This window comes from Marmota monax, unplaced genomic scaffold, assembly GCF_021218885.2.
Source record: "Marmota monax isolate L192 unplaced genomic scaffold, Marmota_monax_Labrador192_F-V1.1 WCK01_AAM20220418_F8-fsc00020, whole genome shotgun sequence".
NCBI lineage: Eukaryota > Metazoa > Chordata > Mammalia > Rodentia > Sciuridae > Marmota > Marmota monax.
Genome location: NW_026692912.1, coordinates 9064624 through 9081947, shown reverse-complemented (window position 1 = coordinate 9081947; position 17324 = coordinate 9064624).

The window sequence follows — 17324 nt, the reverse complement described above, 5'->3', positions numbered from 1 at the left end:
CTTGAACATGTTGGGTTAACTCTGTCCACCTCAGTGTGAGGGACCCAGGGAGAAGACAGTGAGGATTAAGTCAAATGACAAGCACTTAGCACAGAACATCTTTGATCTAATCATCATGGTTGCTCACTTTTGTTGTTCTTATTAACACAGAGTAAATGTTCAAACAGGCCCATACAATTGATGGGATTGTTCCAAACCAACTCCTTGCACATTTACTAGGAATATTCTCTGTCCCAGCACTGTATCAGGCACTGCTAAAGAGTCAAAACTGAACAGTTTTCTCATCATGAATGAGAAACTGTCAGGCAGTGGTCATATTTCCAGAGTAACTGATGTACAATGGAAATTCACACAGAGCATGGAAGAATAATGGAGATCTTTTTCATTTCTGGACAATTTTTTCCCTTTCATTTTAAGAGAATCTGAAAGTTGTTTTTTTTTAATTATTTTTTAGGTGTAGATGGACACAACACAATACCTTTATTTTTATGTGGTGCTGAGGATCGAATTCGGGCCCCACCCATGCTAAGCAAGCATTCTGCCACTGAGCCACAATCCCAGCCCCTATCTGCAAATTTTCATGTTAAAATTATTTACTTGTTCCAGAAAAGGTCCATGAAAGGGTTGTTCATAACTTTAGGACCAACATACACAGAAGTAGGTGGCCTCTCACACATCATAACCTGTGGTCATTTACCCTAGGCCTCATTCTTCTGCCATAACCACTGCAAAAATCTTGTCATATAATAACAGTCACCCCCTTAGAGCACAACACAATTTCTAATATTTTAGCCAGACACTTTCAATTTTAAATGTTCACAGTTCCTCAGAGCCAAATCCAAGTTTGTTACAGAGGCCCCCAGGTCTCTCATAAACCTGTCCCTGAATACTTCTGAGTATCCCTCCTGGCCATTCTTTCCCCTACTGTACACACCCCATTACCTGACTCAACCTGGACTTCAGTTGTGCCAATTTCCTGTCATCCCCTGGGTGAATCTTGCTCTTCCACCCCTTTCTGCTAACATTCAGGGTCTTTTAATTTCCTCTTCTTGAAAGACTTCTCACCTTCTCTATGTACAAAACTGGCACATTTCCTTCTTTTCCAGGGTGAACACATGACCAGTGTTTATGAGAAATCATCCCCAAGAATCCTAATTGAAATTGGGATCATTTTTCCAGTCCCAAAGCACCTGATCCTTACCACCATCTTGCAGTTACCCCACTTTTCTTATAATTTGCTATTCCTTTGACTGTCAATGGGCTATGAGACTTTGGGAAACAGAATCATGCTTCCTCTGCTTGGTGTAATTTACAGTGCTCTACAAGTACCTCGTGGACTGATGGACAAAAGCATACACAGAGAGACACATGAGCAGTCTCCAGAACCGTCAGCCAAAGACATGTCTTCCTTCTAAGGCATAATTGCAAAAGACTCAATAAATCCCTTACTCCTTGAAATACCTTAGCCCTTGTCATAAAGAAGCCCAAAATAAATGGTCTTGGTATGCAAATTGTCAAATTTAATCCTGAATAGTTGCTCTACCAGATAACCATGTAAAAATCAATTATGCTTTTTATTTTTTTATTTATGTCTACATATTCCAAAGACTGAACAAGACAAGGGATCTTTTCCCATTTACTTTATGCTATCACATCTAACCCTATACATGTTCAGAATTCTGTTTTTATTAATTCTTCTCAAGCAACAGAAACTCTTGGGAACAGGGAGGAAGAATGAATATAACAAAGAAAAAGGAGTCAGCCTCAGTCCTCATCCTTCAATGAGGATATAACGCAATTGCCCACCCTCAGTGGTGACCTGACTCATTTTTCAGTGTTCCTCATGCAGTGTTGTTGGCTGTTGGTCTCGTCAATCTCCCTCGCTCTTTTGTGGAAGTCAGCTTTTAACCAAATCAAAAGAAAATTCTACTGAAAATGCCCCAACAGTGCTCTAGGAGTAATGACTTCTGGTGGGTAGACCAACAGACTCCTCTCTCAAGCACATATGGTCTTCTCTCTGGCTGGGTCCTTTCTCTTCATAAACACTACCTATGCAAGCCCACAAAACTTTATTAACCTGAAGCCTGCAGATTCTCCTGTTTACATAAACTATACTGAGATTTTCTTGGTGCCTTTTGTCTAGAAAAGCATTTGACCAAGATGCATACACATGCATGCCTGTGCGTGCACACTCACACACACACACTCACTCACTCACACACACACACAGTAGTCATGGTATGTTTCAGGCTATCCCATGAGGACTATCATACTTTCCTGGGTCTAGGAATACTCACTGCAGAGCTCTTTTAGCTGTGTCCTCACTTGAATCATGCGTCTGCCCAGAAACAGTTCTTCCATCCACAGCATCTTAACAACAGACCCCTGCACTCTGGTCTAGTTTGCTTTATCACACCTTCTGGAGATCTATGAGAGCTGGATTTTTGTGGATTTTATTTATTTATTTATTTATTTTTATTGGTTGCTCAAAACATTACAAAGCTCTTGACATATCATATTTCATACATTTGATTCAAGTGGGTTATGAACTCCCATTTTTACCCTGTATACAGATTGCAGAATCACATCGGTTACACATCCACGTTTTTACATATTGACATACTAGTGACTATTGTATTCTGCTATATTTCCTATCCTCTACTATCCCCCCTCCCCTCCCCTCCCATCTTCTCTCTCTACCCCTTCTATTGTAATTCATTTCTCTCCCTTGATTTTTTTCCCTTTCCCCTCACATCCTCTTATATGTAATTTTGTATAATAATGAGGGTCTCCTTCCATTTCCATGCAATTTCCCTTCTCTCTCCCTTTCCCTCCCACCTCTCATCCCTGTTTAATGTTAATCTTTTTCTCATGCTCTTCCTCCCTGCTCTGTTTTTAGTTGCTCTCCTTATATCAAAGAAGACATTTAGCATTTGTTTTTTAGGGATTAACTAGCTTTACTTAGCATAATCTGCTCTAATGCCATCCATTTCCCTGCAAATTCCATGATTTTGTCATTTTTTAGTGCTGAGTAATACTCCATTGTGTATAAATGCCACATTTTTTAATCCATTCATCTATTGAAGGGCATCTAAGTTGTTTCCACAGTCTAGCTATTGTGAATTGTGCTGCTATGAACATCGATGTAGCAGTATCCCTATAGTACGCTCTTTTAAGGTCTTCAGGGAATAGTCCGAGAAGGGCAATAGCTGGGTCAAATGGTGGTTCCATTCCCAGCTTTCCCAGGAATCTCCATACTGCTTTCCAAATTGGCCGCATCAATTTGCAGTCTCACCAGCAGTGTACAAGTGTACCCTTTTCCCCACATCCTCGCCAGCACTTGTTGTTGTTTGACTTCATAATGGCTGCCAATCTTACTGGAGTGAGATGGTATCTTAGGGTGGTTTTGATTTGCATTTCTCTGACTGCTAGAGATGGTAAGCATTTTTTCATGTACTTGTTGATTGATTGTATATCCTCCTCTGAGAAGTGTCTGTTCAGGTCCTTGGCCCATTTGTTGATTGGGTTATTTGTTTTCTTATTGCTTAATTTTTTTGAGTTCTTTGTATACTCTGGATATTAGGGCTCTATCTGAAGTGTGAGGAGTAAAGATTTGTTTTCAGGATGTAGGCTCCCTATTTACCTCTCTTATTATCAAGTGAGGAAATAGAAGAAGCCATCAAAAGACTACCAACCAAGAAAAGCCCAGGACCGGATGGATATACAGCAGAGTTTTACAAGAACTTTAAAGAAGAACTAATATCAATACTCTACAATCTATTTCAGGAGATAGAAAAAGAGAGAGAACTTCCAAATTCATTCTATGAGGCCAATATCACCCTGATTCCCAAACCATATAAAGACACCTCAAAGAAAGAAAACTACAGACCAATATCCCTAATGAATTTAGATGCAAAAATCCTCAATAAAATTCTGGCAAATTGGATACAAAAACATATCAAAAAAATCGTGCACCATGATCAAGTAGGATTCATCCCTGGGATGCAAGGCTGGTTCAATATATGGAAATCAATAAATGTTATTCACCACATCAATAGACTTAAAGATAAGAACCATATAATCATCTCAATAGACGCAGAAAAAGCATTCGACAAAGTACAGCATCCTTTTATGTTCAAAACACTAGAAAAACTAGGGATGACAGGAACTTACCTCAACATTGTAAAAGCAATCTATGCTAAGCCTCAGGCTAGCATCATTCTAAATGGACAAAAACTGAAGGCATTCCCTCTAAAATCTGGAACAAGACAGGGATGCCCTCTCTCACCACTTCTATTCAATATAGCTCTCGAAATACTGGCCAGAGCAATTAGACAGACAAAAGAAATTAAAGGCATTAAGATAGGAAAAGAAGAACTTAAATTATCACTATTTGCGGGTGATATGATCCTATACCTAGAAGACACAAAAGGGTCTACAAAGAAACTACTAGAGCTAATAAATGAATTCAGCAAAGTGGCAGGATATAAAATCAACACGCATAAATCAAAGGCATTCCTGTATATCAGCGACAAATCCTCTGAAATGGAAATGAGGAAAACCACCCCATTCACAATATCCTCAAAAAAAAATAAAATACTTGGGAATCAACCTAACAAAAGAGGTGAAAGATTTATACAATTAAAACTACAGCACCCTAAAGAGAGAAATAGAAGAAGATCTTAGAAGATGGAAAAATATACCCTGTTCATGGATAGGCAGAACTAACATCATCAAAATGGCGATATTACCAAAAGTTCTCTATAGGTTCAATGCAATGCCAATCAAAATCCCAACGGCATTTCTTGTAGAAATAGATAAAGCAGAGCTCAAGGGGAAGATGGCGGCGAAGGGAGAGCATTACCCCTGTGTACCGCGTCACTGTGCAGGAGAATGATGAGTTAGAACGGCTAAAAGCTATCTTGTTAGGAATTTCCAGCAAAATTGGGGTGCTCCAAAACCTAGAGGAAAGATTTCCATCGCACGAGGATCAGCTACGGGGGCTCAAACGCGAGAGATTTGTCCACACGGAGGGTCACGCTGCTTATTCAGCAAATCGCCCGATGGCTAGAGTCTGCAGCGCGCGCTGGGAAACGAGGAGATAGCAACACAAAGATACAGCGCTGCAGTTTCAGCGGGCTTCTGCCAGCTGTGCAATCACCATACTCAGTGCTGAATTCTGGGTTTGAGACGGGGGAAGGAAACGGTCCAATTCGGTTCTCCACACCTGTCAGACCACAGAGGAAGCCAGCGGCCACCATCTTGGAGAGCTGACGTCACCATCCCTGTTTTCGACTGATCGCAGCTCATTCAGCCATAGAACAGGTAATTTCAGGTTGCCATTCGCCTGCGGCTCGCAGACAAATTACTCAGGCTCAGTGCTAAATAACCCGCGGAAACTGCTTCTTGGAGCCTGCTCCTATCAGAACATACACTGAGCACGGAGCAGCCGAATTCCGGCTCCCGGAACTGCTCTGGCCCAAGGCTAAAGAACCCACGGAAACTGCTTCTCGGTCCGGGTCCTGCTGAATACTGTGGAGGTAAATACCAACCGAGCCTTCATAGGCAGTGGCAACAGGACTGAGACGGGGCTTGTGAGGGCCTGTCAGGACTCACCCGTTGCTTTGGTGACCCAGCAAAGGGAACGAAATGCTGCCATTCCCATGGGATACCAACATGGCAGAGATCTGATGTCATCAGAAAGCGGCGGAGGAGAGAACTTCATCGATACCAGCGGCGACAGAAACAGTTGGTCTCCTGGTAAGGAAAGTGAGTCACAAACACCTGAGTCTCTCTCACTTTGTCATCAAGCCAGAGGGGCAGAGCAGAGCCGCCGCCTGCACCCGAAAGGTAGGCAGACCTGCGACCGACCGGTGGAACAGGCCCAGCGGCCGGCCGGGGTGGTAGGCACGTCACCCCAATTGGAGTAGGAGCAGAGCAGAGCCTTTGCCCACGCCCAGAACGGGCCCAGCGGTCTGCGGGTGTGGTAGACAAGTCACACAAATTGGAGGAGGGGCAGAGCAGAGCAGCTGTCCGCGCCTGCAAGGTAGGCAGACCTGCAACCGACCAGCGGATCAGGCCCGGTGGCCTACCGGCGTGGTACACACGTCACCCCAATTGGAGTAGGGGCAGAGCAGAGCCGCCTCCCGCGCCCAGAATAAGCCCAGCGACCCGCCGGTGAGGTAGACACGTCACCCCAATTGGAGTAAGGGCAGAGCAGAGCCGCCGCCCACGCCTGCAAGGTAGGCAGACCTGCGACCGACCGGCAGTACAGGCCCAGGGGTCCGCGGGCGTGGTAGACACCTCACACCAATTGGAGGAGGGGCAGAGCAGAGCCGCCGCCCGCGCCTGCAAGGTAGGCAGACCGCCGCCCGACACTGCAAGAGAGACTTTTTAACTATACAAGAGCAATATAAATATATAGGGGGAAAAACTTTCAAAAACACAACAGTTTCACCAAGCAGAAAGAAATGCAAGCAGTATGAAGAGACAAGGAAAGAAAGGACCACAAGCAATGCAGGTCAACTCAACTTTAGAAGAGGTAACAGCTGCAGCAGATGGAATGTCAGATAAAGAATTCAGGATATATATGCTTCAGATGATCTGGAGTCTCAAGGAAGACATTAGACAGCAAAATCAGACAATGAAAGATCACTTCGACAATGAATTACACAAACAAATCCAGGAAGCAAAAGATCGACTATACAGGGAGATAGAGGTTATAAAAAACAAACAGACAGAAATCCTAGAAATGCAGGAAGCAATAAACCAACTTAAAAACTCAATTGAGAATACTACCAGCAGAGTAGAACACTTAGAAGATAGAACATCAGACAATGAAGACAAAGTATTTCAACTTGAAAAGAACATAGACAGCTCAGCAAGACTGTTAAGAAACCATGAGCAGAACATCCAAGAAATATGGGATAACATTAAGAGACCAAACTTAAGAGTCATTAGGATACAGGAAGGTATAGAGCTCCAAACCAAAGGAATGAGCAATCTATTCAATGAAATAATACGAGAAAACTTCCCAGACTTGAAGAATGAGACAGAATCCAAATCCTAGAAGCCTACAGGACGCCGAATGTACAAAATCATAAGAGATCCACACCTATACACATTATAATGAAGATGCCCAACATACAGAATAAGGAGAGAATTTTAAAAGCTACAAGAGAAAGGAAGCAGATTACATTTAGGGGTAAGCCAATCAGGATAACAGCTGATCTTTCAACACAGACTCTGAAAGCTAGAAGATCCTGGAATAACATATTTCAAACACTGAAAAAAAAAATGGGTTCCAACCAAGAATTGTGTATCCAGCGAAATTAAGCTTCAGGATGGAAGATGAAATTAAAACCTTCCAAGATAAACAAAAGTTAAAAGAATTTGCAGCTAGAAAACCATCTCTTCAAAACATCCTCGGCAAAACATTGCAGGAAGAGGAAATGGAAAATAACAATGAAAACCAACAGTGGGAGGTAGGACAGTAAAGGGGGGGGGGAACAATCAAAGAGGAAAACAAACCATGTTTAGTAACATAAATAAACAAATATGGCTGGAAGAACAACCCATATCTCAATAATAACCCTAAATGTTAATGGCTTAAACTCACCAATTAAGAGACACAGGCTAGTAGAATGGATCACAAAACAAGACCCAACAATATGCTGCCTACAGGAGACGCATTTGATAGGAAAAGACATACATAGGCTGAAGGTGAAAGGTTGGGAAAAATCATATCACTCATATGGACTTCGGAAACAAGCAGGAGTATCCATACTCATATCAAATAAAATAGATTTCAAGCCAAAGTTAATCAAAAGGGATAAAGAGGGACACTACATACTGCTCAAGGGAACTATACACCAACAAGACATAACAATCATAAATATATATGCCCCAAACAATGGTGCAGCTATGTTCATCAAACAAACTCTTCTCAAGTTCAAGAGTCTAATAGACCACCATACAATAATCATGGGAGACTTCAACACATTCCCTCTAAAATCTGGAACAAGACAGGGATGCCCTCTCTCACCACTTCTGTTCAACATAGTTCTCGAAACACTGGCCAGAGCAATTAGACAGACGAAAGAAATTAAGGGCACAAAAATAGGAAAAGAAGAACTTAAATTATCACTATTTGCAGTGACATGATTCTATACCTAGCAGACCCAAAAGGGTCTACAAAGAAACTATTAGAGCTAATAAATGAATTCAGCAAAGTGGAAGGATATAAAATCAACACGCATAAATCAAAGGCATTCCTGTATATCAGCGACAAATCCTCTGAAATGGAAATGAGGACAACCACTCCATTCACAATATCTTCAAAAAAATCAAATACTTGGCAATCAACCCAACAAAAGAGGTGAAAGACTTATACAATGAAAACTACAGAACCCTAAAGAGAGAAATAGAAGATCTTAGAAGATGGAAAAATATACCCTGTTCATGGATAGGCAGAACTAACATCATCAAAATGGCGATATTACCAAAAGTTCTCTATAGGTTTAATGCAATGCCAATCAAAATCCCAACAGCATTTCTTGTAGAAATAGAGAAAGCAATCATGAAATTCATATGGAAAAATAAAAGATCCAGAATAGCAAAAACAATGCTAAGCAGGCGGTATAGCGATATCAGACTTCGAACTATACTACAGAGCAATAGTAACAAAAACAGCATGGTACTGGTACCAAAACAGACGGGTGGACCAATGGTACAGAATAGAGGACACAGAAACCAATCCACAAAACTACAACTATCTTATATTTGATAAAGGGGCTAAAAGCATGCAATGGAGAAAGGATAGCATGTTCAACAAATGGTGCTGGGAAAACTGGAAATCCATATGCAACAAAATGAAACTGAATCCCTTTCTCTCGCCATGCACAAAAGTTAATTCAAAATGGATCAAGGAGCTTGATATCAAATCAGAGACACGCTGTCTGATAGAAGAAAAAGTTGGCTACGATCTACATATTGTGGGGTCAGGCTCCAAATTCCTCAATAGGACACCCATAGCACAAGAGTTAATAACTAGAATCAACAAATGGGACTTACTCAAACTAAAAAGTTTTTTCTCAGCAAGTGGATTGTATTTATTATCATATCTCCCGAGCCCTGAATCGCTGGCACATGGGATAGAGATAGAGAAACAGATACATATGTACATAAAGATAAATTCTCATGAGGTCCATCTGTGCTTCAGCTCTTGTAAGCTGTGTGGCCTTGGAAAAGACTTACTGCCTCTTTCTCAGTTCCCTTGCTGGCCTCTAGTGACCTCGCCCCTTCCCACTCCCCCAGCGACACCGGTCAAAGGGAGCTTCTCTGAGCATCTGGAGCAGGCTAACCTCTTGCCCAGCTCACAGGTGCTCCAGAGATAGGCTTCCCTCCTCACTTTTCCTGAAAAAACAAAAGTCTTCCCTTCATGCCCTCCAAGATCTCCATTCTCCACATTAGTCTCTTGTCCCTGTGCTGTTTCCTTCCTAAAGGAATCATTTTATCATCAGTATTTTCTCCACAATAGGTTATAAGCACCAGGGCAGGAGGAATGTATGTCTTCCCCAACTTTTTTGCATCTCCTCTACCTGGAACCATGATAGAAACCTGAATAGAAAATACATTACCTGTCAAATCTGAACTGAAGTCCTTTTGACCTTTTGATGTTTGACGGGGCTTAAGAGGTAGCTACCATGAGAAGTGAATGGCTCAGCAGTGTGACTGGCGCATGTACATCATGTGCTTAATAAAGGCTACCTGTTACAAATGTATTGTCTTGTTATTTTCATCTGGTCATTAGTGTCTCTGGTTACATACAGCAATGTAGTTCATATAATTATTCATATTTTAAAGATAAAACATTGCATTACAAGAAGAACTCTCCAAATGTTGCTCTTTTACATTTTAGAATTTAATTGTTATTGACAAAAAACGTTTTTCTTGATGTGGCTTATACATATGGGTTAGTTGTTGAGCAAGATTCATATTTTAGAATGGGACCCGAATTTAATAACTTAATCCTTTACTCTGACCTATATTGAAATAAGTTTCCATACGGCAAAATGTCATCGTCTGAATGAACTCTTCTACTCCAAATTGGTGAAAAACATTCAGGAAGTAGAGCTACTCTCACCTTTCCCACCCCCAAGCTCTCAGCTGATCAAGCATCAGACCACAAAAGAAAGAATACCAGAAGCAGAAGTCCCTATAAAATGATGCCTCAGGTCTTTGCCTTTGGTATGGACTCTGCACGGTTCCTACTCCCTGGGCCTGTCCTCTGCATGGTGGCTGTCCCCTCTCTAGGCCCAGCTGTTCTGCTCTGCTGACACAGTGGTTCCGACATCTGGAAAAGCAGAGTTAGGTGGTGACCCCAACAAATAACAAGGAGCTAGCACCACTGCCAGGAAAGAGCTGTGCCTTTGGGTGCCAAGGGAAGAGGAAGGGTTCAGAGAGAAGTTCGGAATGTCCTTCGAAGTATGCCATTTAGCATCTGACCGCATCAGCCTTTCCACCATTAGACCAGCCATAAGAATTTTACAAGCAAGTTGTAAAAATGGATTCGCCTGTGAAACGTGAAGCGAGTCCTTTATCATCAGATCGCCACATCCCAGGAATGTAATTGATCTCCAAATGTAAAGGGAGGTAAAATGGGAGAGTGGGAGGAGGGTGATCCACTTACCAGTTTAAACCTAATAAAAATGAAGAAAGAAATCAAAAGCAGTGATTTGTGCTTCCTTTGGTTGCAGACAAATCATGACTTCATTTATAAGGTTGCCTGGTCTTCTGTCTGCTAGTGACTCACCAACGTCTCTGAGCCGTGCCTGGGTCCCCTCTGTGCCTCAGTCTCTCTTCAGATAGGACAGGAAAATCTGAACCTTCCAGTGAAGCAGTCTTGTGTTCCAAGACCTATAAAGGGCCTTGAGAACATTCTGTTAATTGCCAGTGTGTAAAGAGAAGAAGGAACACCACGGAGAAGTAGGAGTATTTTTGCATCTAGAAATAGCCACCAAACTATTTCTCCAAAACTCTTTGACATGTTTGGTTTCCATCTGGTCTGAATGTTTTGTCATCCAATACTCACAAAAATTCTACTCTACTTGGGTAGAGAATCACAGGGTCCATGCATTCCTGGACATCAAAATATACTTTTCTCTCTTTAGTCCTGGACAAATTCAAGATGTATGAAAACTCAGAATTATTTTTAATAGAAAATTTAAATGTCATATATCCAAGAAAGGAGGAAAGGATTGGGGAGTTGGCTGAGGAATTGGAGACACTAGGCTATGTGTTTTCACTTGAATCATACATTTTGGCATCTCTCTGGGCCGGAGCATTGCTTGGGGAGCATTTGACATTGCACATGTATTAGTGTGTGTGTGTGTGTGTGTGTGTGTGTGTTGCACATTGGTATGTGCTCTTTCCTTGTGAAGCTGCAAATTTAAACTCAGCTGAGACAGCGCCCTGGGACTCAGCAAGGCTGCCTCCCTAATCTAATTTGCCAAGGCAGTTAGTTGCTTGAGGAACTTGACACCACTCTCTTCCAGCTTCTCAGCTGCCTCCAAACCACCCCAGACCTTTCCTCAGGCCCGGATGCACTGCACCTGCTTGAGAATCCAACTGAGGGGCAAACCCCACATGTGAAGGAGTCAGGGAACCAAATCAATGTAGGCATAAAGAATGATGGAGGCTCAGAAGGGCCAAGTCAGGAGACCGGGAACTGACTCCAGCTCTGCTCAACCCTCTCCGAGTGATATTGGTAGGTTGTTCCCATCTATAGACTTCAACCCCCTGATCTGCCCAAGGGATGATAATCCTCAGGCAAGCGTAGGCGCCTTGTGTCTAGTAAAACTCAAGAAATAGAGCAAGACTTTAGAAGCTGCACATCTTTTAATACTCACAAGGCATTACTAGCAATACTTAACTGGCATGGGCTATTTTACAGCCTTTTATTTTAAGTGATGTTACTTTATATAAACAGAAATTGCTGTTAGCATTCCATAGCAACAGGTTCTTCATCCTCAGATTCCACCAATCTCAGATCAAAGCTATTTGAAAAATAAAATTATCTCTATACTGAATGTGTCTACACTTTTTTCTTGCCATTTTTACTAAACAATACAGTATAAGAACTATTATAGAGCATTTACATTATATTAGGCATCACCAGTAATTTAGAGAGGATTTAAAATAGAAAGTGGGTTACATGAAATAGTATACCATTTTACATGAGGGACTTGAGCATCCATGGATTTTGGTATCCTTAGGCATGATTGGAACCCATCCCCTGGAGACACTGAAGCACAGTTGTAATGCTATCCTGTGACATTTTGGAACTTGGGGAAAAAAACCCACAGATTTTCTTACCTTATTTTCTCACAATGTGGGAGAAAAGAAAAACATCCCTTTGGAGACCCACAATATGGTCTGGAAGCATAGAGAGCAGGCATTTTAATATCAAATTTCACTGTGAAAAAGTTATTTCTTAGCCAGGCATGGATGGTAACATGGACCTGGAGTCCTAACTTTTCTGGGGGCTTAAGTAGAAGGATCAGTTGAGCCCAGGAGTTTGAGGCCAACCTGAACCTCAAACTGAGAATAGTGGGGGCCCTACTCCAGGGAAAAAGAGGAGGAGAAAGAGAAGAGGAGGGAAAAGGGGGAGGGGGAGAGGGAGAAGAAGAAGAAAAGGGGGAGGGGAGGAGGAAGAGGAAGAGGAAGAAAGGTATTCTTTCCTGCTCAGTTTTCATCAGTTTTGTTTTTGTTTGTTTAATTCAAAGGAAAAAAAATCCCAGTTTAGTGCCAACTTCCTTTGAACTCTTGTTCCCTTTTTACTAGAGGCAGTGGCTGTGTTAGCTAGCTTTTTGTTGTTGTGACCAAAATACCCGACAAGAAGAATTTAGAAGAGGAAAGGTTTATTTGGGGCTCATGTTTTCAGAGGGTTCAGTGCCTGGTCACCTAACTCCATGGCTCTAGGCAGAAGATCATCTCAGAAGGGTGTGACCCAGGAAAGCTTTTCAGCTCATCAGGAGGCAGAGATAGTGTCCGAGGAGCCAGTGACAAAATATAAACTCCAAAGGCAGTATCTCAGGGCCCTCTTTCCTCTAGCCACATCCTACCTACCTACCTACCTACAGTTACCACCCCGTACAGTAGTCCTTTCAAATTAGTAATCTGTCAAGTGGATTAATCCACTATTTATATTATAGCTCCCATTATCTAGTCAACACCTCCGAACATTTTTCCATTGACAGAGTTTTTGAGGGACATCTCAAAGCCAAACCATAAATGTACCTTAGACTCCGTGCCTTCTAGAGCAATATTATCTAAATGGAAGTTAGATGGAAAAGGATAAAGGGGTACAGTCATTATGAACATGTCTTTGGACATTGCTAGTTTTTTTTTAATTTTAATGAGTTGCTAATTAGATGTAAATATTTCTTTTTTTAAAAGAAAGAGAGAGAAGAGAGAGAGAAATTTTTTAATATTTATTTTTCAGTTTTCAGTGGACACAACATCTTTATTTTATTTTTATGTGGTGCTGAGGATCGAACCCAGCACCCCGTGCATGTCAGGAGAGCGCACTACCGCTTGAGCCACATCCCCAGCCCAGATGTAAATATTTCATACACACACATAAATACATACATACATACATACAAACAGATCTAGGCTTCTCCTGAAGTAATTGTAGGTGCTGTAAGTGCTGGGTTCACTCTTCTGTGTGGAGTTGTATGGGGGCTATATATGATGTCTTGTTCATCATGGTCCCTGTCACATCTCTGCTTTCCTAAATTTCCTTCTTATTCTCCATGAGACATTGAATTGACTACCCTTGTCTTAATCCCACCCTCTTATTTACTGGAGGGTAAACTGAGGCCAGGAGAGTTAATAGGCTTACATTTATTAAAAGATTTGCCCCTGGCCACATGACTAGCAAATGGTAGGGGGACAACCTTGGTGGATGGTTGTTGGGAGCTGCTCTGGAAATACATGCCCTTAAGTCCTGAGCAAGAGATACTGAACAATTATGGTGCCCTGCAATAATGTGGGCTTTACCTCCGCTCAGATAAAGAGGCATGGCTCCAGGAGTGGGTATTACCGGTGGAGTTGAGTTACACTCACCTGTTCCTTTGCAATCCTATCCCTTTGCCCCTTTTTGGGATAGAATGTTCCATGGAACCTCCCCTTGTGTGTTCCCCACATAAGAATAAAGAATTCCAGCAGCTCTCTCTCTTTTTCCATGGACCCCTGATGTCGGAGAACCGTCCCACATTTTGAAAAGGTACTTCTGGGTATTTGCGTGCTTTCTTTGAAATTTTCTTAAGTTATTGGAATAGTCAGATTTGTGAACCCAGCACAGATCGCCAGGTAGTATAGATGGTGATAGGTGGTGTTTCCTTTCTAAGCTGACATTCTTCCCCAAATACTCCTCTCCTTTCAGAAATAGATCACTAGTGAGATTTTCTCTCATCTACCACACTGTAAGCCTGAAGAGCAGTCTCAAGTCTCCCAAGAAAACAAGAGCCATTAGGAAAATGAACTGTATAATTCAATTTCAACCCACTACCCCAGGAGGTAATTAAAAAGTTTAGACACATCTCCATTTTAACGGAAGCATCACAAATAAAGGATAGAAGATAAAGAAAACTAAAGTGGAAAAGAGTCCCAAGTCCTGAGATTGGTGACGACCCCATACATCACAGGCTCTTTCAGCTTCTCCCTCTACCAGAGTTTCTTGGCTTTCAATTTATTATTTATTATTACTAAAAATAATTTATTTTAAACATTTCAAGCAAGTTTCTTGCTTACCCATTTCCTGACCTTTATGAAGTCACATCTTGGCCTACACATGAAAGGCAAATGCTTTAACTAAATTGCATATAAAAATAGTGGAGGAAAGAGACTGAGAAAGAATTTGGCCTGCAAATCTCCCCATGAGAGGTGATCTTGAAAGAAAGCTAAATAGCTGGTGATCAATAAGTAGAACTTTGGTTCCCCAGTACCAACTGGCTGAAGCCTAGGACACAGGCCGGCATCCGAATGCATTGTACTATATCTTCTTCCTAATGGAGAAGGGGAACTTTGATTCCCCAGGATCTCTGTGTTCAGATCAGCTTTCTGCTGTTCCTCTGCAAGGACCAGCAAGTTCAAGAGGCAGCGATGCACTCCAGTAACCACCCCAGGGCCACAAGCTGGCCCAGACCTGGATAGCCTGCTGGCAACTCCCTAGCAACCCAAAGTGGTAGCAAAGGGATGTCTTTGACTCAGAACCCTAGATATTCTGACTCACCTCCTCTGGATCACATTGATTCCACATCAGAATCCCATCACCTCCCCTTCCTTCTCTCCAAAGTTCAGAATTTTTTTGATGGATAAAACTGAGCCCTAGTGACTCCTCAGCTAAGTTGTGGATACAGGTAAAACGGTTTTACTCCTCCATGTCTCTTGCAAGTTGGGGTTCCCTGTGCCAGCAAAGAAGAAATAACTTGAGCAGATTTGTGTCCCCTTTCACTAGCTGAGTCTCCTAATATTTGCTGTGTGTTCATGACGTGCTAGGTGTGGTGATTAAAGCCTGCATGAGCAAGAGATGCTGTCTGCTCACAAGAAGACTCAGCCAAGGAGGAAAAATGTTATATGGGGATGGGGTGGGGGTGGAAATGAAAGCTCATGGATAAGGAGGAGGCAGAAATTTGCATTAAGGGGTGAAGAGAAAAATCCAAAGGATTGAACACAAACAAGACAGGGAGGTGAGAAAGAGCTCCTTTGAGGAGGTGGTTGGGAGGAAGTACAGTATCCTCGGGGAATTAAAAGAAGCTTCACATTGAGGGGGCAGGACCAGGTGATCAATTGGGTAGTGTGTTTTCACTTATGCCAAGGTCAACGGGGCTGGAAGGAAGACTTATGAAAGGAGGGATGATATGCAAAGAGTTGGAGCTTAGGGAATGACATGAAGCCTGCCAGGTAGGAAGCAGGGGAGAAATCCAGGCAGCCTGGCCTTGCTCCAGCTCTCAGTCATGACGGGGAACAGTTACAGAGAACATTCAAAACACATAGCTGGCCTCAAACACAGGATAAACATCCCCGGGGATGAGAGGATGAAAAATAGAACAAATAAATGGTAAGGAATGAGCTGAAGCTACAGGCCTTCTGGACTCTGGGCCCAGAGCAGGCAGAGGCATCCAGAATTTCTGCCTTTACAGGAAGGACAGGGAATAAATCTCACCCAACACAAAGTGAGGACAAAGACTGGAGTCAGGCTCACTGCTGAGAGTGCAAGGCGACAGAGACCTGCTGTTAAGGAGAGACTGAGAATCCAATGCTGCACAGGCTGGAGCTGCAGCCACCTGACAAGAGCCAGTGTATGCAAACCTAGCTTTGCAGCCAGGAGACAAGATGAACCAAGCCATGTGCTCCCATAAGTACCTGGCTCAAAACAGCCCCACGTGGCCATGCAGCAGGAATCACAAGTGAGTGACATAAAACACAGCTCTGGAGAGCAGACATCTGGAAAGCCTCTTTCAGGTCTCAGTAGCTATAAGAGATGTGCACCACTTTTAGGAGCTTCAAAAATGTAAAATTGTTCATCTCAGAATTGATGAAAAATGATGATACTGAAGAATTCACTCTAAGTCCACCACTTTAGGAAAACTCAGAATATAAAGAAATGTTTCCAAGCATATAAGGAATCTTCATCATCTGTGTGTGTGTGTGTGTGTGTGTGTGTAATTGTCATTATCACAACATTCTTCTTAAACAAGCATTATTATGGAAAAATACAGGCACACACAGGCTAAGTAATCTAACTCAAATCTCTCAACTTTTAAGTGATGGAGCCTAGATTAAAACCTACCTGACCACAAAGCTTGCATTTTTTAACCACCACAATAGATAGTATCTCTCATGGTGGAGCATTAGAAATAGTCCCTATAAAATCTGGAAGAAACCAAGGATGCCTACATCCTCCCTAACTATTCAACGTTACCTGAAAGCCCTGGCTGATGCAATCAGAAAAATAAACATGAAATGATAAAAATAAGCTTAAAAAAATAAAATGGCCTTCACTTGAGAACCATAAGATTAGAAAATTCACAGATAAAATGTTAGAAAAAATAAGGAAATTCAGCAAGTGATTTGATCGGTGCATTCACTAGTGTTTCCAGAGAAGCTATTCCAATTATGAAAATAGAGTGGAAATTGAAGATACTTTCACAATAGCAGGGGTGAGGGGTGTGCAAATATCAGGACCCCTAAGAATAATTCTAACAAAAATGTAAATACATTTTCCCCCTAAATGGGGTAAAGTTGAATAATGTCTT